The 27,500-nt window shown below is 47.6% G+C and overlaps 1 protein-coding gene across 7 annotated transcripts in view; it reads right to left on the reverse strand.

Moving 5' to 3' along the window:
- LOC144610988 (CUGBP Elav-like family member 4) overlaps nt 1-27,500 on the reverse strand; it is a 588,785-nt gene that overhangs the window by 556,822 nt on the left and 4,463 nt on the right. The gene's annotated exons all lie outside the window — the stretch shown is intronic.

Consider the following 27,500-nt stretch of genomic DNA (forward strand, 5'->3'; position numbering starts at 1 on the left):
CAATATGAACGGGGGCCACACAGACTGGAGAATTCTCAAGTGGGTTTGGTGGTCTATGTATCCAACAGAACTCAAACCAGGACCAGGTACAGAGAGAGCACTAATTGGCATGAATGGCCCTGGGAAACAGAGAGGGTTATCCACCCTACAAATCCACATTGGATTGCCCTAGAATTAAAAAGATTAATTACCAGCCAAGAAACCCAAGAGTCTAAAAAAGTTATTTGAGAAATTATTAGATTAGCGGAGGTGGAGTTTGTACGTTCTCCCCGTGACCAGCGTGGGTTTTCTCCGAGATCTTCGGTTTCCTCCCACACTCCAAAGACGTACAGGTGTGCAGGTTAATTGGCTTGGTGCATGTGTAAATTGTCCCTAGTGTGTGTAGGATAGTGTTAATGTGCAGGGATCGTTGGTCAGTGCGGACTCGGTGGGCCGAAGGGCCTGTTTCCGCGCTGTATCTCTAAACTAAACTACACCCCTTGTACAGGTAACAATGAACCATTGTGAGCTCCACCTTTCTCGAGTCCCCACTGCTGGCTCCAATCTGCTACGTAACTTTTCATACCTCCATTTTCCCTCTCTCAGATTCTCAGTCAGAAGAAGGGCCTCAATCTGAAGCTAAATGATTCCTTTTCTCCAGAGATGCTGCCTGACCCCACCGAGTTACTCCAGCATTTTCTGTCTATCTTCAGTGCAAACTAGTATCTGCAGTTAGTTCCTCCACATCTGATCACCAATCTATCCTCAAAGCATTCCCACTGTATTTGCTCCAAATCTTTCTCTGCCTCCAGTTAGTTTTAGCTTTTAGTTTAGCGATACAGTGCAGGAACAGGCCACTCAGCCCGCCGGTTCTGTGCCGACCAACAATTACCCATTCACTGCTTCTGCCCTGCACACTGGGGACAATTTACAGGGGCCAATTAACCTAGAAACCTGCGTGTCTTTGGAATGTGGGAGGAAACCGGAGCAACTGGAGGAGACCCACCAGGTCACAGGGAAAACGTACAAACAGCACCCGTGGTTAGGATTGAACCCGGGTCCCTGGCACTGCGAGGCAGCAAATCTACTGCCCGGTCACTGTCACAGTTTACAGAAGCTTTCACATTAACCAAAGACTGGACCTGTTGGGTATCTCTTCAAAAGGCAATGCCATTGTTAGCACTCATTGAGTATAGGAGCAAAGAGGTCCTTCTACAGTTGTACCGGGCCCTGGTGAGACCGCACCTGGAGTACTGTGTGCAGTTTTGGTCTCCAAATTTGAGGAAGGATATTCTTGCTATGGAGGGCGTGCAGCGTAGGTTCACTAGGTTAATTCCCGGAATGGCGGGACTGTCGTATGTTGAAAGGCTGGAGCGATTGGGCTTGTATACACTGGAATTTAGAAGGATGAGGGGGGATCTTATTGAAACATATAAGATAATTAGGGGATTGGACACATTAGAGGCAGATAACATGTTCCCAATGTTAGGGGAGTCCAGAACAAGGGGCCACAGTTTGAGAATAAGGGGTAGGCCATTTAGAACGGAGATGAGGAAGAACTTTTTCAGTCAGAGGGTGGTGAAGGTGTGGAATTCTCTGCCTCAGAAGGCAGTGGAGGCCAGTTCGTTGGATGCTTTCAAGAGAGAGCTGGATAGAGCTCTTGAGGATAGCGGAGTGAGGGGGTATGGGGAGAAGGCAGGAACGGGGTACTGATTGAGTGATCAGCCATGATCGCATTGAATGGCGGTGCTGGCTCGAAGGGCTGAATGGCCTACTCCTGCACCTATTGTCTATTGTCATTGATAACTTCAGATTAGAGTTCTGCTGGAAGGAACTGCAGATGCTGGTTTAAACCAAAGACAGACACAAAAATGCTGGAGTAACTCAGCGGGACAGGCAGCATCTCTGGATAGAAGATATGGGCGACATTTCGGGTCGAGACCCTTCTTCAGACTAAGTCTGGGGAGAGGGACGTACAGAGATAAGGAAGTGTAAGGTGAGAAAACAAGGAGGGATGGAGATCAAGGAAAAATGTCATTGTTGGCTAGGAAGTGTAAGAAAATAACTGCAGATGCTGGTACAAATCGAAGGTATTTATTCACAAAATGCTGGAGTAACTCAGCAGGTCGGGCAGCATCTCAGGAGAGAAGGAATGGGTGACGTTTCGGGTCGTGAGATCAGATTAGAGTTTGTTCCTTGGATTGCAAGCGTGCGATGTTCCAGTTCAAAACAGGCAAGAGCTACACTTATTAAAAGCCGAGGGGGCTGGGGAAGAAAAATGCACCGAATCTGTTAGCTTTGTTCTTTGTTTCTCTACTCCGAAATCTGCTTCTCACGATGCAGCAGAACAATTAGAGCACACAGCTCGAGAACGACTGGAGAGCTTTATTTCTAAACTAAAAATAAGAGATTTTATTTTTAAACTAAAAAAAATCAAAATCAAAAGGCCGCCCCTCACTTGTGGCGGGGATGACGTGTCTGTAGATGAATCCACGGCCTACAGGAAACCCAAAACGTCTCCAAACAGGAACCCTCGTGTGTGTGCTCGAGTCTCCTTGGTAAAAATAGTCACAGAGAAGCCCTGGAGCTATTTGTTGATGGAGTGAGCAGACAGCTTCACGACAAACCCCTGGAGGACGAAAGAGGCCAACAAGCAGAGAGGGCGGCTGAAAAAAAACAAAGGTAGCGGCAAACATTCACAAAAACGTAAACCGTGGCACTGGGGGGGGGGGTAAAAGGGAACGAGAATTGGGTGAGATATTTATCGTGACAGGATTCTAGAGAAGATCACATTACTTTCATTGAAGGTAGACACAAAGCGCTGGAGTAACTCAGCGGTAACTTCGTTCACGGCAAACCGATTGACCGACTTGCTGACAGAGCCACAACACAACACAGAAACAGGCCCTTCGTCCCATCAAGCCCAGTTGCCCACCAGTCTCCCAATAGCCTGCTGAGTTAAAATCCATTCCACCCTCCTCCCTTATGTAACTGTGTAGGAAGGAACTGCAGATGCTGGTCTAAACCAAAGATAGACACAAAAAGCTGGAGTAACTCAGCGGGACAGGCAGCATCTCAGGAGAGAAGGAATGGGTGACGTTTCGGGTCAAGACTAATATAAACCAGACTCTCAGTCTGAAGAAGGGTCTCGACCCGACCCGATTCTCTCCAGAGATGCTGCCTGACCTGCTGAGTTACTCCAGCATTTTGTGTCTACCTTCGATTTAAACCAGCATCTCAGTTTCTTTCCCTACATTTCTTTCATTGACGCATCTGAACGTGGGTGGCGCAGCGGTAGAGTTGTTGCCTCACAGCGCCAGGGCCTCGGGTTCGATCCCGACCGTGGGTGCTGCCTGTACGGAGTTTGTACGTTCTCCCCGTGAGTTTTCTCCGGGTGCCCCGGTTTCTTCCCACAGCCCAAAGATGTGCAGGTTTAGAGGATAATTGGCGCGATACAACTGTAAATTATCCTTAAATGCTGGAGTAACTCAGCAGGTCAGGCAGCATCTCAGGAGAGAAGGAATGGGTGACGTTTCGGGTCGAGACCCTTCTTCAGACTGAAGAAGGGTCTCGACCCGAAACGTCACCCATTCCTTCTCTCCTGAGATGCTGCCTGACCTGCTGAGTTACTCCAGCATTTTGTGAATAAAAACCTTCGATTTGTACCAGCATCTGCAGTTATCTTCTTATATGTAAATTATCCCTAGCGTGTGTGTGTGTGTGTGTGTGTGTGTGTGTGTGTGTGTGTGTGTGTGTGTGTGTGTGTGTGTGTGTGTGTGTGTGTGTGTGTGTGTGTGTGTGTGTGTGTGTGTGTGTGTGTGTGTGTGTGTGTGTGTGTGTGTAGGATAGCGTTAGTGTGCGGGGATCGCTGGTCGACACGGACTCGGTGGGCCGAAGGGCCTGTTTCCGCGCTGCATCTCTAAACTAAAACTACTCATGACTTGGCCACTTAACACATCATTCATCTTGCCCCGACGGGCAAGTTTCCACATCCAAGAAGTAGTCAAATATTTATCAAAGCAAAATTAAATATTATGGCCCGCAAACTAATCTATTGATTTCTTGTTCGGTTTTATGGGGATGCTGACCTCCAGAGCTTAACAAAGTGAAAATAAATATTTAATTATTCCCCTAAATAAAAATCAATATTCTGCAGAGCTCGCTAAATAAATTGGTCCCATAAATTCTCAAAATGTGACTGCAACAATTGGATTCTCCAAAGAGAGTCAACTCTCGTTCACTGTGGCTGGGAAAGGAAGTGCCAACATAACAAAAGAGGCGCCATTTATTGTTCCTTTCCCAAGTCGATGGTCTCTAATCATTCGTTCCAGCTCTATCTTTACTATCTTCTGAATTTTGTTTTCTCTCTGGGAAGACCCTTGGTATGGAGGGCAATTTCTATTCCAATTCTGGAGACTCCAGAAGTAGAAACAGAAACATAGAAAATAGGTGCAGGAGGAGGCCATCGACCCTTCGACAGTAGTTGAAGATCCCAATGTCAGACCCTCGGAATGGGGCTGGTTGTGTTTAGTTTAGTTTTGAGATACAGTGCAGAAACAGGCCCTTCGGCCCACCGTGTCCGCGCCGACCAGCGATCCCCGCACATTAACACTATCCCACACACACACACACACACTCGGGACAATTTTTACATTTACCAAGCCAATTAACCTACGTCTTTGGAGTGTGGGAGGAAACCGAAGATCACGGAGAAAACCCACGCTGGTCACGGGGAGAACGTACAAACTCCGTACGGACAGCACCCGTAGTCGGGATCGAACCGGGGTCTCTGGCGCTGCATTTGCTGTAAGGCAGCAACTCTACCGCTGCGCCACCGTGCCGCACATTGTGTGCAGTTGTGGGCAGTTGCGATGACACCACCATTGCGAGCCGGATACCAGATAATGATGAGACGGAGTGCAGGTAGGAGATCGAGAACCTGGTGTCCTGGTGTCCAGACGACAACCTTTCCCTCGATGCCAGCAAGACAAAGGAGACAGTGATGGGCTTTCAGGAAGTGAAGTGGTCCACATGCCCCAGTCTGCATTGCCTGGGCCAAAGTAGAGATGGTTGAAAACGCCAAATCCTCAGAGTCAATGTCACCAACAACATCTCCTGGACCACCCATACTGAAGCAATGACCAAGAAAGCACACCAACGCCACTACATCCTTAGAAGGTTTAGGAAGTTCGGCACGTCCCCTACAACTCTCACCAACTTCTACAGATGCGCCATTGAAAGCATTTCATCGGGACGCATCACAGCTTGGTTTGGGAACAGCTCCATCCAAGACCCGCAAGAAATTGCAGCAAATTGTGGACGCAGCCCAGACCATCACACAAACCAACCTCCCTTCCATTGACTCCATCCGCACCTCACGCTGCCTCGGCAAGGCCAGCAGCCCAGACCATCACACAAACCAACCTCCCTTCCATTGACTCCATCTACACCTCACGCTGCCTCGGCAAGGCCAGCAGTATAATCAAGGACCAGTCACACCCCGGCCACTCCATCTTCTCCCCTCTCCCATCAGGCAAAAGGTGCAGAAGTGTGAAAACGCACACCTCCAGATTCAGGGACAGTTTCTTCCCAGCTGTTATCAGGCAACTGAACCATCCTACCACAACCAGAGAGCAGTGCTGAACTACCACTGAAGAACGGACAAACTCCGTATAGACACAGCACCCGTGGTCAGGATCGAACCAGGCTCTCTGGCGCTGTAAGGCAGCAACTCTGCCACTGTTCTACCATGCCGCCATGTGTTGGTGAGCCCGGAACACATCCCAGCCCACCCCCAAAATATATCTTTCATCGTTCAACTCCTTTTTAAAAATACAAGAGCAAGTTGATTTACTGGTTAAAAAAATGACAACAAAAACCCCATTCAAAAGAGATGCTGATCCAAAGTGTACACTGGTATATTCTTTAGTAAGTGCACAAATATACATCTCCTGCCACATCCCAAAGATATACAGGTTTGTAGGTTAATTGGCCTTGATAAGTTGCCCCAAGTGTGTAAGTAGAGGATGTGAAAATGGGATAACATCGAGCTAGTGTGAATGGGTGATCGATGATCGGCATGGACTTGTTGGGTTTAAAGGAATATTCCTACTCTTAGAACTGAGCTTTTGTGTTACCAAATAGTAGTTTAGTTTAATTTAGAGATACAGCGCGGAAACAGGCCCATTCGGCCCACCGGGTCCGCGCCGACCAGCGATCCCCGCACACTAACACTATCCTACACACACTAGGGACAATTTTTACATTTGCCCAGCCAATTAACCTACAAACCTGCACGTCTTTGGAGTGTGGGAGGAAACCGAAGATCTCGGAGAAACCCCACGCAGGTCACGGGGAGAACGTACAAACTCCGTACATATCATATCATATCATATCATATATATACAGCCGGAAACAGGCCTTTTCGGCCCACCAAGTCTGTGCCGCCCAGCGATCCCCGTACACTAACACTATCCTACACCCACTAGGGACAATTTAAAAAAAAAACATTTACCCAGCCAATTAACCTACAAACCTGTACGTCTTTGGAGTGTGGGAGGAAACCGAAGATCTCGGAGAAAACCCACGCAGGTCACGGGGAGAACGTACAAACTCCTTACAGTGCAGCACCCGTAGTCAGGATCGAACCCGAGTCTCCGGCGCTGCATTTGCTGTAAGGCAGCAACTCTACCGCTGCGCTACCGTGCCACCCTGTTTTTCTGGAGAGAAATTTAGATTCCAAGTGCATGAGTGGTAGATGAAAAACCGCTAGTACAGCCAACTTTCTTTGTTCCCACCAGCACACCACAGTGTCAGGTCAACTGAAGATCTGAATGATCATTCTGGGAATTACGGACAATTAGTCCAGATCAGTGAAGAGGTTTCTTCAATAGAAGGTCGACACAAAATGTTGGAGTAACTCAGCAGGTCAGGCAGCATCTCTGGAGAGAAGGAATGGGTTTATTCACAAAATGATGGAGTAACTCAGCAGGTCAGGCAGCATCTCGGGAGAGAAGGAATGGGTGACGTTTCAGGTCGAGACCCTTCTTCAGACTGAATGGGTGATGTTTCGGGTTGAGACCCTTCATCAATAGAGCGTGGAAACAGGTCCTTTGGCCCAACTTGCCCACACCGGCCAACATGTCCCAGCTACACTAGCCCCACCTGCCCGCATTTGGCCCATATCCCTCCAAACCTGTCCTATCCATGTACCTGTCCAACTGTTTCATAAACGTTGGGATAGTCCCGGCCTCAACTACCTCCTCTGGCAGCTTGTTCCATACACCCACCAACCTTTGTGTGAAAAAGTTACCCCTCAGATTTCTATCAAATCTTTTCCCCTTCACCTTGAACCTATGTCCTCTAGTCCTTGATTCCCCTACTCTGGGCAAGAGACGCTGTACATCTACCCGATCTATTTCTCTCATGATTTTGTACACCTCTACAAGATCACCCCTCATCCTCCTGCTCTCCAAGGATTAGAGTCCCAGCCTGCTCGACCTCTCCCTGTAGCTCACACCCTCTAGTCCTGGCAACATCCAGCTTAATAACATCTTTCCTATAACAAGGTGCCCAGAACTGAACACAGTACTCCAAAGATAAACTTCTTGCGGGGTTACATGAGTGAGAGAGGGGCAATCTACAAGGCACCAGAACAGATCTGATGGGGAAAGAGTTCTCCTCACCAGGTATCAATCATAAAATCAAAGGTGGACACAAAATGCTGGAGTAACTCAGCGGGTCAGGCAGCATCTCTGGAGAGAAGGAATGGTGACGTTTCAGGTCGAGACCCTTCTTCAGACTGATGTCAGGGGGGCGGGACAAAGGAAGGATATAGGTGGAGACGGGAAGATAGAGGGAGAACTGGGAAGGGGGAGGGGAAGAGAGGGGCAGAGAAACTATCTCTATGGAGAAGTCGATGTTCATACCGCTGGGCTGCAAGCTGCCCAGGCGAAATATGAGGTGCTGTTCCTCCAATTTCCGGTGGGCCTCACTATGGCACTGGAGGAGGCCCATGACAGAAAGGTCAGACTGGGAGTGGGATGGGGAGTTGAAGTGCTCAGCCACCGGGAGATCAGTTTGGCCAATGCGGACCGAGCGAAGGTGTTGAGCCTGCGTTTGGTCTCGACCCGAAACGTCACCCATTCCTTCCCTCCAGAGATGCTGCCTGACCCGCTGAGTTACTCCAGCATTTTGTGTTCACCTTCGATTTGAACCAGCATCTGCAGTTTTTCTTCCTACTCAGTCATAACATTGCAGGGCGATGTTTCATTCGCAAACATTTTTTTTTTAAAGTCTGCATTTGAGCTAGACCACAAAATGAAAAAGCAATAAAGTTTTATTAAACTCATTTTTGCAGTTCAATTCTCAAGCCTGTCAAATCATTCATTATTCATTGGATTTACAAGTTAAAAAAAAAATCAACACCAGTACTAACTACGTTCAAGGTGAACGTTTAATGGTCTGAGAAGACTACTAAAATATCTACTGCATACAGTCCGATGGTATAGCTTAGTAGCGTTCGTTCCATCGTCCACATTGGGCATTTCAGACACGCCATCAACGACTACCTCTGTTACTGATCCTCTGAACACATAGCACATCACAGCTACCAAGAGTACAAGCCTGAGATAGACACATAAAGCTGGGGGAACTCCTGCCCCCCTCCAACCTCATCTACTGTATCCGCTGTTCCAGGTGTGGACTCCTGTATATCGGCGAGACCTAGCGCAGGCTCGCCGATCGTTTCGCTCAACACCTCCTCCGCTCAGTCCGCCTAAACCTACCTGATCTCCCGGTGGCTCAGCACTTCAACTCCCCCTCCCACTCCCGCACTGACCTTTCTGTCCTGGGCCTCCTCCATTGTCAGAGTGAGGCCCGGCGCAAATTGGGAGGAACAGCACCTCATATTTCGCTTGGGCAGCTTACACCCCAGCGGTATGAACATTGACTTCTCTAACTTCTCAGGGGGTATGGGGAGAAGGCAGCAACGGGGTACTGATTGAGAATGATCAGCCATGATCACATTGAATGGCGGTGCTGGCTCGAAGGGCCGAATGGCCTAGTCCTGCACCTAGTCAAGTCAAGTCAAGTCAAGTCAAGTCAAGTCAAGTCAAGTCAAGTCAAATTTATTTGTCACATACACATACTCGATGTGCAGTGAAATGAAAGTGGCAATGCCTGCGGGTTGTGCACAAAAAGAATTACAGTTACAGCATATAAATAAAGTTCTAGAGCGGAAAAGAAATTAAGGGCAGGGCCAATTGTGAACGATGTGAGAGGGGAGGTAAATACAGAAGTTAAAGTGTTGTACTTAAATGCGCGTAGTATAAAAAATAAAGTGGATGAGCTTGAGGCTCAGTTAGTCATGGGCAAGTATGATGTTGTAGGGATCACTGAGACATGGCTACAAGAGGACCAGGGCTGGGAACTGAATATTCAGGGGTACACAACGTATAGAAAAGACAGACAGGTGGGCAGAGGGGGTGGGGTTGCTCTGATGGTAAGGAATGATATTCATTCCCTTGCAAGGGGTGACATAGAATCAGGAGATGTTGAATCAGTATGGATAGAAATGAGAAATTGTAAGGGTAAAAAGACCCTAATGGGAGTTATCTATAGGCCCCCAAACAGTAGCCTCGACTTAGGGTGCAAGTTAAATCAGGAGATAAAATTGGCGTGTCAAAAATGTAATGCTACGGTGGTTATGGGAGATTTCAACATGCAGGTAGACTGGGAAAATCAGGTTGGAAATGGACCCCAGGAAAGAGAGTTTGTAGAGTGCCTTCGAGATGGATTCTTAGAACAGCTTGTACTGGAGCCTACCAGGGAGAAGGCAATTCTGGATTTAGTGTTGTGTAATGATCCTGATCTGATAAGGGGACTAGAGGTAAAAGAGCCATTAGGAGGCAGTGATCACAACATGATAAGTTTTACTCTGCAAATGGAAAGGCAGAAGGGAAAATCGGAAGTGTCGGTATTACAGTATAGCAAAGGGGATTACAGAGGCATGAGGCGGGAGCTGGCCAAAATTGATTGGAAGGAGGCCCTAGCAGGGAAGACGGTAGAACAGCAATGGCAGGTATTCCTGGGAATAATGCAGAGGTTGCAGGATCAATTTATTCCAAAGAGGTGGAAAGACTCTAAGGGGAGTAAGAGACACCTGTGGCTGACAAGGGAAGTCAGGGACAGCATAAAAATTAAGGAGAGGAAGTATAACATAGCAAAGAAGAGTGGGAAGACAGAGGATTGGGACTCTTTTAAAGAGCAACAAAAGTTAACTAAAAAGGCAATACGAGGAGAAAAGATGAGGTACGAGGGTAAACTAGCCAATAATATAAAGGAGGATAGCAAAAGTTTTTTTAGGTACGTGAAGAGGAAAAAAATAGTCAAGGCAAATGTGGGTCCCTTGAAGACAGAAGCAGGGGAATTTATTATGGGGAACAAAGAAATGGCAGACGAGTTAAACCGTTACTTTGGATCTGTCTTCACTGAGGAAGATACACACAATCTCCCAAATGTTCTAGGGGCTGGAGAACCTAGGGTGATGGAGGAACTGAAGGAAATCCACATTAGGCAGGAAATGGTTTTGGGTAGACTGATGGGACTGAAGGCTGATAAATCCCCAGGGCCTGATGGTCTGCATCCCAGAGTACTTAAGGAGGTGGCTCTAGAAATAGTGGAAGCATTGGAGATCATTTTTCAATGTTCTATAGATTCAGGATCAGTTCCTGTGGATTGGAGAATAGCAAATGTTATCCCACTTTTTAAGAAAGGAGGGAGAGAGAAAACGGGTAATTATAGACCAGTTAGTCTGACATCAGTGGTGGGGAAAATGCTGGAGTCAATTATAAAAGACGAAATTGCTGAGCATTTGGATAGCAGTAACGGGATCATTCCGAGTCAGCATGGATTTACGAAGGGGAAATCATGCTTGACAAATCTACTGGAATTTTTTGAGGATGTAACTAGGAAAATTGACAAGGGAGAGTCAGTGGATGTGGTGTACCTCGACTTTCAGAAAGCCTTCGACAAGGTCCCACATAGGAGATTAGTGGGCAAAATTAGGGCACATGGTATTGGGGGTAGGGTACTGACATGGATAGAAAATTGGTTAACAGACAGAAAGCAAAGAGTGGGGATAAATGGGTCCCTTTCGGAATGGCAGGTAGTGACCAGTGGGGTACCGCAAGGTTCGGTGCTGGGACCCCAGCTATTTACGATATACATTAATGACTTAGACGAAGGGATTAAAAGTACCATTAGCAAATTTGCAGATGATACTAAGTTGGGGGGTAGTGTGAATTGTGAGGAAGATGCAATAAGGCTGCAGGGTGACCTGGACAGGTTGTGTGAGTGGGCGGATACATGGCAGATGCAGTTTAATGTAGATAAGTGCGAGGTTATTCACTTTGGAAGTAAGAATAGAAAGGCAGATTATTATCTGAATGGTGTCAAGTTAGGAGGAGGGGGAGTTCAACGAGATCTGGGTGTCCTAGTGCATCAGTCAATGAAAGGAAGCATGCAGGTACAGCAGGCAGTGAAGAAAGCCAATGGAATGTTGGCCTTCGTAACAAGAGGAGTTGAGTATAGGAGCAAAGAGGTCCTTCTACAGTTGTACCGGGCCCTGGTGAGACCGCACCTGGAGTACTGTGTGCAGTTTTGGTCTCCAAATTTGAGGAAGGATATTCTTGCTATGGAGGGCGTGCAGCGTAGGTTCACTAGATTAATTCCCGGAATGGCGGGACTGTCGTATGTTGAAAGGCTGGAGCGATTGGGCTTGTATACACTGGAATTTAGAAGGATGAGGGGGGATCTTATTGAAACATATAAGATAATTAGGGGATTGGACACATTAGAGGCAGATAACATGTTCCCAATGTTGGGGGAGTCCAGAACAAGGGGCCACAGTTTGAGAATAAGGGGTAGGCCATTTAGAACGGAGATGAGGAAGAACTTTTTCAGTCAGAGGGTGGTGAAGGTGTGGAATTCTCTGCCTCAGAAGGCAGTGGAGGCCAGTTCGTTGGATGCTTTCAAGAGAGAGCTGGATAGAGCTCTTAAGGATAGCGGAGTGAGGGGGTATGGGGAGAAGGCAGGAACGGGGTACTGATTGATAGTGATCAGCCATGATCGCATTGAATGGCGGTGCTGGCTCGAAGGGCTGAATGGCCTACTCCTGCACCTATTGTCTATTGTCTATTGTCTATTGTTACTAAACATAGCACAAAAAGTGTCGACAAAAATTTAGTCTCTGGGGTTATAAAAGTTGACAGTCCTGATGGCCTGTGGGAACAAGCTCCGTCTCATCCTCTCCGTTTTCACAGCGTGACAGCGGAGGCGTTTGCCTCATCGTAGCATCTGGAACAGTCCGTTAATGGGGTGGTAGGGGTCCCTCATGATCTTGCTTGCTCTGGATCTGCACCTCCTGATGTATAGGTCCTGCAGGGGGACGAGTGTAGTTCCCATGGTGTGTTCTGCCGAACGCACTACTCTCTGCAGGGCCATCCTGTCTATTGTCTATTGTCTAACTTCAAGTAACCCTTGCTTTCCCTCTCTCTCCACCCCGCCCCATTCCCAGTTCTCCCACCAGTCTAACTGTCTCCGACTAGATTTTATCTCTGTACCGCCCACTCCCCTGACATCAGTCTGAAGAAGGGTCTCGACCCGAAACGTCACCCATTCCTTCCCTCCAGAGATGCTGCCTGTCCCGCTGAGTTACTCCAGCATTTTGTGTCTATCTTCGGTTTAAACCAGCATCTGCAGTTCCTTCCAACACATGAATTCGAGCCTAACGGTCAGGCTTTCAGGAAGCATCGGTCCCCAGTGTTGGAGACATTTGTTTTGGCCATACTACATATCTCACCCTCTCTCTATCACCACACATTAGCAACATGAGCCAGTCCATAAATCACGTACGTACTTCTGCGGAAGCCATTACGATCTGGCTTCTGCTAATCATTGAATTTTATGCACAGTTCCAGCTGTTTAGTGCCAGTCACAAGATAAGTCCTTGGCATGAAACATTGCGTTAAAGGAGTCTCCTTTCAGTGTGACTCATTCTATTAATGTAAGCTGTATCCAGCACGAGTCACATTGGTGGAGGGTGAGAGAATCGCTGCAAGCCGTTTCATCCTGTGTCATTGTTTACAACTGTAAGCATGCATCCAAGATAAAAGTCCATATAGCAGACCAAGTATCTCCTCTCTGGAGCAGTGACAGAGGTTTTCTCATCATTCTTCCAGGTACTGAAGTAGGGTTGCCAACTGTCCCGTATTAGTCGGGACATCCCGTATTTTGGGCTAAATTGGTTTGTCCCGTACGGGACTGCCCTTGTCCCGTATTAGGCCTGGGGGGGGGCGCTGTAGGCCCGGACACTGTAGGCCGGGACACTGCAGGCCCGGACACTGTAGGCCGGGACACTGTAGGCCCGGACACTGTAGGCCAGGACACTGTAGGCCCGGACATTGTAGGCCAGGACACTGTAGGCCCGGAAACTGTAGGCCCGGACACTGTAGGCCCGGACACTGTAGGCCCCGACACTGTAGGCCCCGACACTGTAGGCCCCGTCACTGTAGGCCCGGACACTGTGGGCCCCGACACTGTAGGCCCCGACACTGTAGGCCCGGACACTGTAGACCCCGGCACTGTAGGCCCGGACACTGTGGGCCCCGACACTGTAGGCCCGGACACTGTAGGCCCGGACACTGTAGGCCCGGACACTGTGGGCCCCGACACTGTAGGCCCCGACACTGTAGGCCCGGACACTGTAGGCCCGGACACTGTAGGCCCGGACACTGTAGGCCCGGACATTGTAGGCCAGGACACTGTAGGCCCGGAAACTGTAGGCCCGGAGGCCCAGGCGCCGCCTAACGGAGGTTGCATAGCAACCCGCCTCCCCACCCGGGCAGCCGCCATTGGTGGAGCGGGAGCATGTGAACGCTAGCTGGGTGAGGTCACGTGGGGCGGGGGACGAGGGGCGGTGACGTCACCTTTTGTCCCTTATTTGTCCCTTATTTGGGAGTGAGAGAGTTGGCAACCCTATACTGAAGATTCACACGCAAATTTTATTTATTGTTTCTACAGCTCAGAAACCGGCCCTTCCACCCAACATGTCCATGCTGACCAACACACGTGGCAAAGCTAGGCCCATTTGCCTGCATTTTGACCCATGCCCATCTGGGCCTCAGCTATCCATGTACCTGTCCACATGTCACCAGACCCTGTAACTCTACAGATAAAGGTTCAATATCACTTTAGTGTTAAAATCCAAGTACAGCAAAATTATTTTCTTGCAGATAGTTCAGTAAAAACTCATACAAAGGCACAATCGTACTTTAAGCGGAAGTGGGGGCGCCTAACGGCTGCGGCTCGCTAGCAGTCTGTTCGTCTTTTTTCCTTTTTTTTTGTTGTGTGTCGGTGTTGGGATGTTTTCTTTTTTTTTTTGGTTGTGTATGTGTGGGGGGTGGTGGTGTGGGTGGGGGGGTGGTGGTGTGGGTGGGGGGGGTGGTGGTGTGGGTGGGGGGGTGGTGGTGTGGGTGGGGGTATGGGGGAAACCTTTCTCTTTTAGGTCTCTTCCTCACGGCGCGGGGTGCGGCTCGGCCGCGGGGCCTTCCATCGCCCGGTGCGGCTCGGCCGCGGGACCTAACATCACCCGGTGCGGCTCGGCCGCGGGACTTTTCATCGCTGGTGCAGCTCGGCCGCGGGACTTAACATCGCCCGGTGCGGCTCGGGCGCGGGGCTTTCCATCGCCCGGCGCGGCTCGGCCGCGGGACTTAGCTGCGCACGGCTCGGCCGCGGGGCCTTCCGTCGCCCGGCTCGGCCGCGAGACGTTTCAGCGCCCGGTGCGGCTCGGCCGCGGGGACTTCCATCCCCTTGCGGGGACTGTGTGGGTCGGTCGGGGACGAGCTGTCTGTCCGTGGGCGTGGGGAAGAGAGTGGAAGTTTTGTTGCCTCCATCACAGTGAGGGGATGTTTGGAGTCACTGTGATGGACGTTTGTGTTGGGGTCATGTGTCTTGTGTTCTTTTTTTTTTTTTCGGTACCTTGGTACCGAATGACAAATAAAGCTCTGTTGAAGTACAAGAGGGAAGGAATCCTAGATTCTGCAGAGGCGGTACACGAGTTCCAACATTTCTGTGTCCATTCTGTACACTTCAAGTTCAAAGATATTAATGGAAATTTAACAGCCTTCCTAGCATTGTTTGCAAATGTGTGTCTATTTGCAGTGCAGCTACACGCTGCTGCAATAGGGTTGGACGGTCAAGTGAAGCAGAAATAGCAAAGACCAACGAAGCAGATTGCAAGTAAAAGAACCATTCGACATTTATTTCCTTCAGCATCGTCTGCTTTGATCTGCAATCTTCACACCTTGCCCTTCCATATCTCTAGTCTCCCTCTCCCCTGCCTCTCAGTCTGAAGAAGGGCCTCGACACGAAACGTCACCCATTCCTTCTCTCTAGAGATGTTGCCTGACCCGCTGAGTTACTCCAGCATTCTGTGCCTGACTTCATCATGAACAAATTTAACTTGGGTGAGAGTAGTGCTCGGCATAAGGCCATAAGTGATAGGAGCCGAATTAGGCCATTCGGCCCATCAAGTCTACTCCGCCATTCAATCATGGCTGATCTATCTCTCCCTCCTAACCCCATTCTCTTGCCTTCTCCCCATAACCCCTGCTGTGAGTGAATGGGAAGAATAAACATGCAAAGCAACCGAGAGAGAGGGTGGGGGACAAGGAACAGGACAAAAAACACACTGGAGATGGGTTACCCTTTGAAACCCAGAATGAGCAAAACTGCTGTAAAATATGTAGGAAAGAACCGCAGATGCTGGTTTAAATCGAAGACAGACACAAAATGCTGGAGTAACTCAGCAGGTCAGGCTGCATCTCTGGAGAGAAGGAATGGGTGACGTTTCTGGTCGAAACCCTTCTTCAGACTGATGTCAGGGGAATGGGTGGTACAGGGATAAAATGTAGTCGGAGAAAGTAAGACTGGTCGGAGAACTGGGGAGGGATGGAGAGAGAGGGAAAGCAAAGGCTACTTGAAGTCAATGTTCGTACCGCTGGGGTGTAAGCTGCCCAAGCGAAATACGAGGTGCTGTTCTTCCACCACAGAAGGGTTAGGTGTTCTTGTTTAGAGGTTGCTACAATAGACAATAGGTGCAGGAGGAGGCCATTCGGCCCTTCGAGCCAGCACCGCCATTCAATGTGATCATGGCTGATCATTCTCAATCAGTACCCCGTTCCTGCCTTCTCCCCATACCCCCTGACTCCGCTATCCTTAAGAGCTCTATCCTGCTCTCGCTTGAATGCATTCAGAGAATTGGCCTCCACTGCCTTCTGAGGCAGAGAATTCCACAGATTCACAACTCTCTGACTGAAAAAGTTTTTCCTCATCTCAGTTCTAAATGGCCTACCGCTTATTCTTAAACTGTGGCCCCTGGTTCTGGACTCCCCCAACATTGGGAACATGTTTCCTGCCTCTAACGTGTCCAACCCCTTAATAATCTTGTACGTTTCGATAAGATCTCCTCTCATCCTTCTAAATTCCAGTGTATACAAGCCTAGTCGCTCCAGTCTTTCAACATATGACAGTCCCGCCATTCCGGGAATTAACCTAGTAAACCTACGCTGCACGCCCTCAATAGCAAGAATATGCTTCGTCAAATTTGGAGACCAAAACTGCACACAGTACTCCAGGTGCGGTCTCACTAGGGCCCTGTACAACTGCAGAAGGACCTCTTTGCTCCTATACTCAACTCCTCTTGTTATGAAGGCCAACATTCCATTGGCTTTCTTCACTGCCTGCTGTACCTGCATGCTTCCTTCCCCTCTCATCCTTCTAAATTCCAGTGTATACAAGCCCAGTCGCTCCAGTCTTTCAACATTCAACTTGAGGTTAGAGAAGTCAATGTTGATACCGCTGGGGTGTAAGCTGTCCAAGCGAAATACGAGGTGCTGTTCCTCCACCATAGAAGGGTTAGGTGTTCTTGTTTAGAGGTTGCTACATGAGCCTGTCAGAGGTTACAGCGTGGACACATGTTCTCAATAGAGATTAAATGCACATCACCCACCCAATCAAACTACTGGATCTGCAAGGACTATGATGCAATTAATAACACTTACACATGCCATATACTGCAAAGGTCACAGCAGCAGACGTTGTATTAAACTATAAGCGAGGCATCTTGAATACTGATCGGACTAAATTGAAACTTCTATAAAAAAAAAATTGTTTTTCAATGTGCAGTTTTGCAAACAAAAGGACGGAAAATCAGGATAAACGTCACTTCAAGCCCAGATTTTTACAAAAGACTATTGCCTGGGGAAAAAAACTGCAAACCTTAGGTAGACACAAAATGCTGGAGTAACTCAGCGGGACAGGCAGCATCTCTGGAGAGAAGGAATGGGCGACGTTTCGGGTCGAGACCCTTCTTCAGACTGAGAGTGAGGGGAGAGGGTGGGGCCGGCTACCATGGGCGTCACGGTGGCGCAGCGGTAGAGTTGCTGCCTCACAGCGCCAGGGACCCGGGTTCGATCCCGACTACGGGCGCCGTCTGTACGCAGTTTGTACGTTCTCCCCGTGACCTGCGTGGGTTTTCTCCGAGATCTTCGGTTTCCTCCCGCACTCCAAAGACAGGTTTGTAGGTTAAGTAGCTGGGTAAATGTAAAAAGATGTCCTTAGTGTGTGTAGGATAGTGTTAGTGTGCGGGGATCGCTGGGCGGCGCGGACCCGGTGGGCCGAAAGGGCCTGTTTCCGCGCTGTATCTATAAAAAATATATATATATACACACACATATACATATAGTGTAAGGAAATAACTGCAGATGCTGGTACAAATCGAAGGTATTTATTTCACAAAATGCTGGAGTAACTCAGCAGGTCAGGCAGCATCTCAGGAGAGAAGGAACCTATACATATATATACATATATATACATACATATATATACACACGCGCACACATATGTACACACGCACACACATATAGTCACACACACACATATACACACACGCGCACACATATATATTCACACACACACATATACACACACGCGCACACATATATATTCACACACACACGCACACATATATATTCACACACACATATACACACACATATACACACACACGCGCACACATATATATTCACACACACACATATACACACACGCGCACACATATATATTCACACACATATACACACACGCGCACACATATATATTCACACACACATATACACACACACACATATATATTCACACACACACATATACACACACGCGCACACATATATATTCACACACACACATATACACACACATATACACACATGCACATATACTCATACATATACAAATATATGTATGTATGCATACTCATACATACTTATTAAAAACAAACAATAATAATGAAAATAGACAAAAACAATGCCCAAAATCTATGTAGTTCAGGGCTTATTTGAGGTTGTAGTGTTTAATAGCCTATTGGCTGTAGGGAAGAACCTGTTCCTGAACCTGGACGTTACAGTTTTCAGGCTACTGTACCTTCTTCCCGATGGCAGGGGTGAAATGAGAGTGTGGCCAGGGTGGTGTGGGCCGCTGGTGATGCTGAAACTGGTAAGGAAGCAATCACTCTGCCTTAAAAAATCAGTATTTAAAACAGGAACGTATCAAGCACCATTTGCAAACCATTGGATAAATACGAGGCCCAAGTGCATCATAATTGAACCTTTTTAAAAACAAAAATCTGGAATACGTCAGGAATAAAGTGACTCCAACTCTAAAAATAAAAGCACAGACGCCAGATAAACTACCACAACTCTCGGATTAAATTAAACAGTTGTTTAAACTGATCAAAAGTGCTGGAGGAACTCAGTGGGTCAGGCAGCACCTGGAGAGGGACTGGACAGGCCATGTTCAGGGTCAGGTCCCTTCTTCAGATGGATGAAGCCGTTTATATATATAACAACTACAGCATGGAAACAGGCCTGTCCGGCCCTACCAGTCCACGCCGACCATTCTCCCTGACCTAGTCTCATCTACCTGCACTCAGACCATAACCCTCTAATCCCCTCTTATCCATATACCTATCCAATTTACTCTTAAATAATAAAATCGAGCCAGCCTCCACCACTTCCACCGGAAGCCCATTCCATACAGCCACAACCCTCTGAGTAAAGAAGTTCCCCCTCATGTTACCCCTAAACCTTTGTCCCTCAATTCTGAAGCTAAAGTGCACATTTTATTGACAAAATGCCCAAGGGATGGATACGTACGTGGTGGTCTTATTTGTGCGTGGTGGCATGTTATTGAAAACATGCATCAAGACAGGGTTGCGTGTGCGTGGAGAGGGAGCACGCGGTTTCCACGAGGAGTCTTCCCGTGAACGCCGGTCGCTGTGGGTGAGGGAGGGTTGGGTCGAGTGTTTTGTTGATAAAGTTGACAATATCTTTAATTTGATAAAGGTTTGCGTGTATACTGCCATCTTCGGCAGCCTTGGTCTTGTTACACCGCTCTGCATCTTGTGTTTGTTTCAATAAAAGCATTTTGTAATTAGAACGGAGATGAGGAAAAACCTTTTTCAGCCAGAGAGTTGTAAATCTGTGGAATTCTCTGCCTCAGAAGGCAGTGGAGGCCAATTTCCCCGGCGCGGTGGCGCAGCGGTAGAGTTGCTGCCTTACAGCGAATGCAGCGCCGGAGACTCGGGTTCAATCCCGACTACGGGCGCCGTCTGTACGGAGTTTGTACGTTCTCCACGTGACCTGCGTGGGTTTTCTCCGAGATCTTCGGTTTCCTCCCACACTCCAAGGACGTGCAGGTTTGTAGGTTAATTGGCTGGGCAAATGTAAAAATAGTCCCTAGTGGGTGTAGGATAGTGTTAATGTGCGGGGATCGCTGGTCGGCACGGACCCGGTGGGCCGAAGGGCCTCTTTCTGTGCTGTATCTCTGTATCTCTTCTTTTTTTTTTAAAGACTCTTCTTGTCGCGTTAGCATCGTTCAAGATTTGTCCCTCTCAACGTGCAAACACACACATCTGATGGACAAACACTCCCATCTACAGTAACAATAGACAATAGACAATAGGTGCAGGAGGAGGCCATTCGGCCCTTCGAGCCAGCACCACCATTCAATGTGATCATGGCTGATCATCCACAATCAGTACCCCGTTCCTGCCTTCTCCCCATACCCCCTGACTCCGCTATCCTTAAGAGCTCTATCTAGCTCTCTCTTGAATGCATCCAAAGAATTGGCCTCCACTGCCTTCTGAGGCAGAGAATTCCACAGATTTACAACTCTCTGACTGAAAAGGTTTTTCCTCATCTCCGTTCTAAATGGCCTACCCCTTATTCTTAAACTGTGGCCCCTGATTCTGGACTCCCCGAACATTGGGAACATGTTTCCTGCCTCTAACGTGTCCAACCCCTTAATAATCTTATATGTTTCGATAGGATCCCCTCTCATCCTTCTAAATTCCAGTGTATACAAGCCGAGTCGCTCCAGTCTTTCAACATACGACAGTCCCGCCATTCCGGGAATTAACCTAGTAAACCTACGCTGCACGCCCTCAATAGCAAGAATATCCTTCCTCAAATTTGGAGACCAAAACTGCACACAGTACTCCAGGTGTGGTCTCACTAGGGCCCTGTACAACTGCACACCGTACTCCAGGTGTGGTCTCACTAGGGCCCTGTACAACTGCACACAGTACTCCAGGTGTGGTCTCACTAGGACCCTGTACAACTGCAGAAGGACCTCTTTGTACCGTTTCCAGCATCACTCAGAACGACCACCTTTAAGATCTAAGACAACAAAAACAAGTCCCTCGATCTGGTACAGAGGCAGCTGCAGTCCACTTTGCTGGTGGATTAGGCTGTTTAACACTTGGCTTGCTAAATGCATTCATTATTAATTGCACCTCAAAACAAAAACTTTAAAAAATATATAACCAAGATGATTTAAGTCAGGCCTGGATGAAAACATTGACTTTACTTTAAACACTGTTTGCTTTGCCAATGTGCTACTCATTAATAAATAAATCACTCTCGAGGGACAGAAACCAGCAGTCAGAAAGTTATATTAATTCAAGCATCACATTTCAATGGATTTGCAAAATCTGGTTTAATTCTTCCTTTCTAATCACGCACAAAAAAATTGGAAATCTGTTCACTTTTCTTACCCTTGAACGCATTGTTTGAGACGGTTCCGAATTTGGTTTGTGTTTCGAATTTTAAAAAGGCAAACGAAAAGCACACGTTACTCGATTCGCAAGAGGCAAATGCTGACAGTGCAAAATGAGACATTTTCTGTACTCGTTGTTCAGGTCAAAGAGAGAGAGTATCTTCGTATTCTGTCAGGCACAACTAACTATGTAGACTGGGTCAGGGAAAAAGGGAGATAACTCGACAATTAGAAGATACTATCAATTTTCCACGCCTTAAGGAATGATTGGAGTACAGTTCCTACAACCTACACCTCTCCAGAGTCAACACATCCTTCCTCAAACATGGGGTCCCAAATTAGACAATAGACAATAGGTGCATAAATCCTCTTGTTATGAAGGCCAACATTCCATTGGCTTTCTTCACTGCCTGCTGTACCTGCATGCTTCCTTTCAGTGACTGATGCACTAGGACACCCAGATCTCGTTGTACGTCCCCTTTTCCTAACTTGACACCATTCAGATAATAATCTGCCCTCTTATTCTTACCACCAGAGTGGATAACCTCACACACTTATCCACATTAAACTGCATCTGCCATGCATCCGCCCACTCACACAACCTGTCCAAGTCACCCTGCAACCTCATAGCATCTTCCTCACAGCTCACACTACCACCCAGCTTCCTCCAGTGCCATAGTGAGGCCCACCGGAAATTGGAGGAACAGCACCTCATATTTTGCCTGGACAGTGGTATGAACATCGACTTCTCCAACTTTAGATAGTTCCTCTGTCCCTCTCTTCCCTTCCTCCTTCCAGATCTCCCTCTATCTTCCTGTCTCCACCTATATCCTTCCTTTGTCCCGCCCCCCTGACGTCAGTCTGAAGAAGGGTCTCGACCCCGAAACGTCGCCCATTCCTTCTCTCCTGAGATGCTGCCTGACCCCCTGAGTTACTCCAGCATTTTGTGAATAAATACCTTCGATCTGTACCAGCATCTGCAGTTATTTTCTTATACCACCCAGCTTTGTATCATCTGCAAATTTGCTAATGTTGTATCATCTGCAAATTTGCTAATTGTTTGCAAATTTGCAAAATTGTTCACAAAACTCCAAATGCGGCCTGACCAGCGGCCTATAGATCTTCAGCATTACATCTTGCCCTCCCAACACCACCCCACTCCTCCCACCACCACCACACTCCTCCCACCACCACCCCACTCCTCCCACCACCACCCCACTCCTCCCACCACCACCCCACTCCTCCCACCACCACCCCACTCCTCCCACCACCACCCCACTCCTCCCACCACCACCCCACTCCTCCCAACACCTCTCAAAATAAAGTTCTAAACCTTCAACCGAGAATTCTCATCCCATTGTCCAATACCATTGGCACCGTGTCAATTTATTCCAGTAACGTACATCAATATGTTTCAGTGTGCACACTGGAGCCATTGCACAAATGGAAATTGTTACCCAACCTTGCTTGGCAACATTTTATCTCGAGAGCTGGAGTGCCAAGAAGGGAAGCGCAGTGGCCAGGGCCTAGGGTTGCCAACTTCCTCACTCCCAAATACAGGACAAGGTGACGCCACCATGTGACCTCACCCAGCCAATGACCACCTGCTCCCGCTCCACCAATGGTGGCCTCCCTCCCCCCCCCCCCTCTCTCCGAGAAGATTTAAACTTTAAAATGTGAATATCTTAAAAAAATGAACACTGATTTCAATGAAACTTCTTCCATTAGCACCAAAGGGACGACGGTGAGTAAGGTGGGCCTAAAATTGTTGCGCTATCGGGTACTGTTTTGGCTGTAGTTCAGGAACAAACAAACAAGAGTTTTAGTATATAGATAGATTGTTATCTGCTCAAAACTAAAGCCATTTAATAAATGTGTTAATTGCTCTCATTAGGCATAAAAATATATTTTTTTCAGAGAAAGGAAACCAGGTAGATTTACATTCAACTCTATAAGGCAAACTGATATGGGGACTGATATGGGGACTTCTTCAGTCTGAAGAAGGGTCTCGATCCGAAACGTCACCCATTCCTTCTCTCCCGAGATGCTGCCTGACCTGATGAGTTACTCCAGCATTTTGTGAATGAATTCCTTCGATTTGTACCAGCATCTGCAGTTATCTTCTTATACTGATATGGGGACTATTCCACACCCTTTCAATGCCGATCTATATAGACAAAACAACGTAGAGCAGTCATGTAATTGGAACTGAAGATAGGCACAAAAAAGCTGGAGTAACTCAGCAGGACAGGCAGCATCTCTGGAGAGAAGGAATGGGTGACGTTTCAGGTCGAGACCCCTTCTTAATATATTTAAGAGGGAGTTAGATGTGGGAGTTAGATGTGGTGATGAGTTAGGCTGTATTTAAGAGGGAGTTAGATGTGGCCCTTTTTGCTAAAGGGATCAGGGGTTATGGAGAGAAGGCAGGTACAGGTTACTGAGCTGGATGATCAGCCATGATCATATTGAATGGCGGTGCAGGCTTGAAGGGCCGAATGGCCTACTCCTGCACCTATGTTTCTATGTTTCTATGTTTCTTCAGGGGAGCTGCTGTGTGTAGAGCATTTAACACCATCATAGAAGGAAAGTGCAGAGAAACTGCCTCAGAATAGGAATAGTAAACGGAAAGGATAAGACGGAGTTTCTTCCCACAGGCCATCAGGACTGTCAACTTTTATAACTCCAGAGACTACATTTTTGTCTGCACTATAGTAACTTATTAACTTTATTTATATGCTGTAACTGTAATTCTTTTTTGTGCACAATCCGCAGGCATTGCCACTTTCATTTCACTGCACATCGTGTATGTGTATGTGACAAATAAACTTGACTTGACTTGACTTGAATAGTGAACACTGCTATTGAAACATGCCATCATGTCAAGGGGGAGTGAAAACATACTGACCAACACACCATTGACTTACAACCTTTAAAGATTTTTTTTTAATAAACAGAACAATAAATATTCATAACTTTTTTTATGTGAAGCATCAGTATTCGCAGTGTTAGGCAAGTCCTGAAGAGCACTCAGTAGACAATAGACAACAGGTGCAGGAGGAGGCCATTCGGCCCTTCGAGCCAGTACCGCCATTCAATGTGATCATGGCTGATCATTCTCAATCAGTACCCGTTCCTGCCTTCTCCCCATACCCCCTGACTCCGCTATCCTTAAGAGCTCTATCCAGCTCTCTCTTGAATGCATTCAGAGAATTGGCCTCCACTGCCTTCTGATGCAGAGAATTCCACAGATTCACAACTCTCTGACTGAAAAGGTTTTTCCTCATCTCCGTTCTAAATGGCCGACCCCTTATTCTTAAACTGTGTGGCCCCTTGTTCTGGACTCCCCCAACATTGGGAACATGTTTCCTGCCTCTAACGTGTCCAACCCCTTAATAATCTTACTGCACTCAAACCTTGTGTAGTGTTTAGATAATAAAATGTTCAACAGCTCCTTCGGGCAAAACTCCTGTCAACACTTGTATGGAGAGCAACTGCTGCTGTTACTTCTCAAGGATAACTTCGGTGACCAGCAATTTTCAGTGGCTTTGAAGTGGTTTCCATGTGTTGCTAACCGCAGGGAAATCTAGCAGGTGGATTCATTCAGCTTTGCTTTCTCTCTCTCTCTCTCCTCCCCCCTCCTCTCATCCACGAAGCACTCCGTGTCAGAAGAAAGGTCTCGACCCAGAAGGTCACCCATCCATCCCTTCTCCCCAGAGATGCTGCCTGTCCTGCTGGAATTTAGAAGATTGAGGGGGATCTTATAGAAACTTACCAAATTCTTAAGGGGTTGGACAGGCTAGATGCAGGAAGATTGTTCCCGATGTTGGGGAAGTCCAGAACAAGGGGTCACAGTTTAAGGATAAGGGGGAAGTCTTTTAGGATCGAGATGAGAACTTTTTTTTCACACAGAGAGTGGTGAATCTGTGGAATTCTCTGCCACTGAAGGTAGTTGAGGCCAGTTCATTGGCTATATTTAAGAGGGAGTTAGATGTGGCCCTTGTGGCTAAAGGGATCAGGGGGTATGGAGAGAAGGCAGGTACGGGATACTGAGTTGGATGATCAGCCATGATCATATTGAATGGCGGTGCAGGCTCGAAGGGCCGAATGGCCTACTACTGCACCTATTTTCTATGTTTCTATGTTTCTATGTCTTGCTGAGTTACTCCAGCGTTGTGTGCGTGTCCCAACTTCTGTTTAAACCAGCACCTGACGTTCCTCTCTGCCCACGGTGCTGAAATGCTGGACAGCTCCCTTGTTAGATATAAGAAAATAACTGCAGATGCTGGTACAAATCGAAGATATTTATTCACAAAATGCTGGAGTAACTCAGCAGGTCAGGCAGCATCTCGGGAGAGAAGGAATGGGTGACGTTTTGGGTCTTCAGACCCTTATTAGATAACTCAGCTGGGACACACAGACAGCACTGGGAAGAACCCACGATGGCAGGGTTGGAAAATACACCAAATGTCACACCTTTCTCTCAACTGCCTTGAAATTAAGGAACGTAGAGACGTGTCACTTTGGCCATTTCTCCAACCGAGAGAGTAACTTCCCCCATCCAGGAGAAGTCTTCCTCTCTATAAACGTTGCCATCGCCTCATAGACAATAGACAATAGGTGCCATTCGTCCCTTCGAGCCAGCACCGCCATTCAATGATCATGGCTGATCATTCTCAATCAGTACCCCGTTCCTGCCTTCTCCCCATACCCCCTGACTCCGCTATCCTTAAGAGCTCTATCCAGCTCTCTCTTGAATGCATTCAGAGAATTGGCCTCCACTGCCTTCTGAGGCAGAGAATTCCACAGATTCACAACTCTCTGACTGAAAAAGTTTTTCCTCATCTCAGTTCTAAATGGCCGACCCCTTATTCTTAAACTGTGGCCCCAGGTTCTGGACTCCCCCAACATTGGGAACATGGTTTCCTGCCTCTAACGTGTCCAACCCCTTAATAATCTTATACGTTTCGATAAGATCTCCTCTCATCCTTCTAAATTCCAGTGTATACAAGCCTAGTCGCTCCAGTCTTTCAACATATGATAGTCCCGCCATTCCGGGAATTAACCTAGTAAACTACGCTGCACGCCCTCAATAGCCTCCATGCCCCTCATATCTGCCATAACTTCAATAACATCATCTGACGGAGTTCAGAACGTCCCCATTGTCGGTGCAAAAGAATGCAAACTGTGTTTGTAATTGAGCAGGGAAAATATTAATGCTAAAACAGCTGCCATCGTCACCCCCCCCCCCCCCCCACACACACACACACACACACACACACACACACACACGACAGGCAAGAATAAATACCACACCGGCTTCACACGACTGCAAAATTGCTTTTAGAACGGAGAAGAGGAAAAGCTTTTCCAGTCAGAGAGTTGTGAATCTGTGGAATTCTCTGCCTCAGAAGGCAGTGGAGGCCAATTCTCTGAATGCATTCAAGAGAGAGCTAGATAGAGCTCTTAAGGATAGTGGAGTCAGGGGGTATGGGGAGAAGGCAGGAACGGGGTACTGATTGAGAATGATCAGCCATGATCGCATTGAATGGCGGTGCTGGCTCGAAGGGCCGAATGGCCTCCTCCTGCACCTATTGTCTATTGCTTTGGAGACGATGGGGCAATGCAAGATAAACACAAAATGTTGGGGCAACTCAGCGGGCCAGGCAGCATCTCTGGAGAGGAGGAACTGAAATGTGAAGAAGGGTCTCGACCCGAAACGTCACCCGTCCCTTCTCTCCAGAGATGCTGCCTGACCCGCTGAGTTACTCCAGCATTTTGTGTCTACCTTCCACTTGGACCAGCATCTGCAGTTTTATTTCCTACACAATAATAGATTGCAGACCCCCGCGATTTGGTTCCCTTGGTAAATCTGGAACGCCTCGGGTTTTTGTTTCCACACAGAAAAAAAAGACGTGCAGAATTAGGATTGTGTTTAATCTCAAATAATTTACAAGGCGAGGTTTTATTTCAAATAAAAAAACTGCGGATGGGGTTAAAAGTTGCCTGGTTTCAGTGTAAGCAGGTTTGAATGTTGAGGATGCGCGTCTCAGAAGAGTTTTACATCACGACTCCGGTTTTAGCAGCGATTGGGAAATGCACGACAGGTGACAAACAAACGCATTAGGCATCTCTCATCCAGAAGGAAGTACCTTGCCCCCCCGTTCACAACCCTGCCCCCCCGTTCACAACCCTGCCCGACACCCCAGCGTTGATTATGGAGGCACGTTCATCGCGGACAAATCAGAATATTAACATGTCTGGAACTTTTCACAAGTCACAAAAAGATTCAAATCATTGGAAAGTCAAAGATCCTGGGGGAGGGAGGGAGAGACGGATAGGGAGAG

This window comes from Rhinoraja longicauda, chromosome 38 (assembly GCF_053455715.1).
Source record: "Rhinoraja longicauda isolate Sanriku21f chromosome 38, sRhiLon1.1, whole genome shotgun sequence".
NCBI classification, from domain to species: Eukaryota; Metazoa; Chordata; class Chondrichthyes; order Rajiformes; family Arhynchobatidae; genus Rhinoraja; species Rhinoraja longicauda.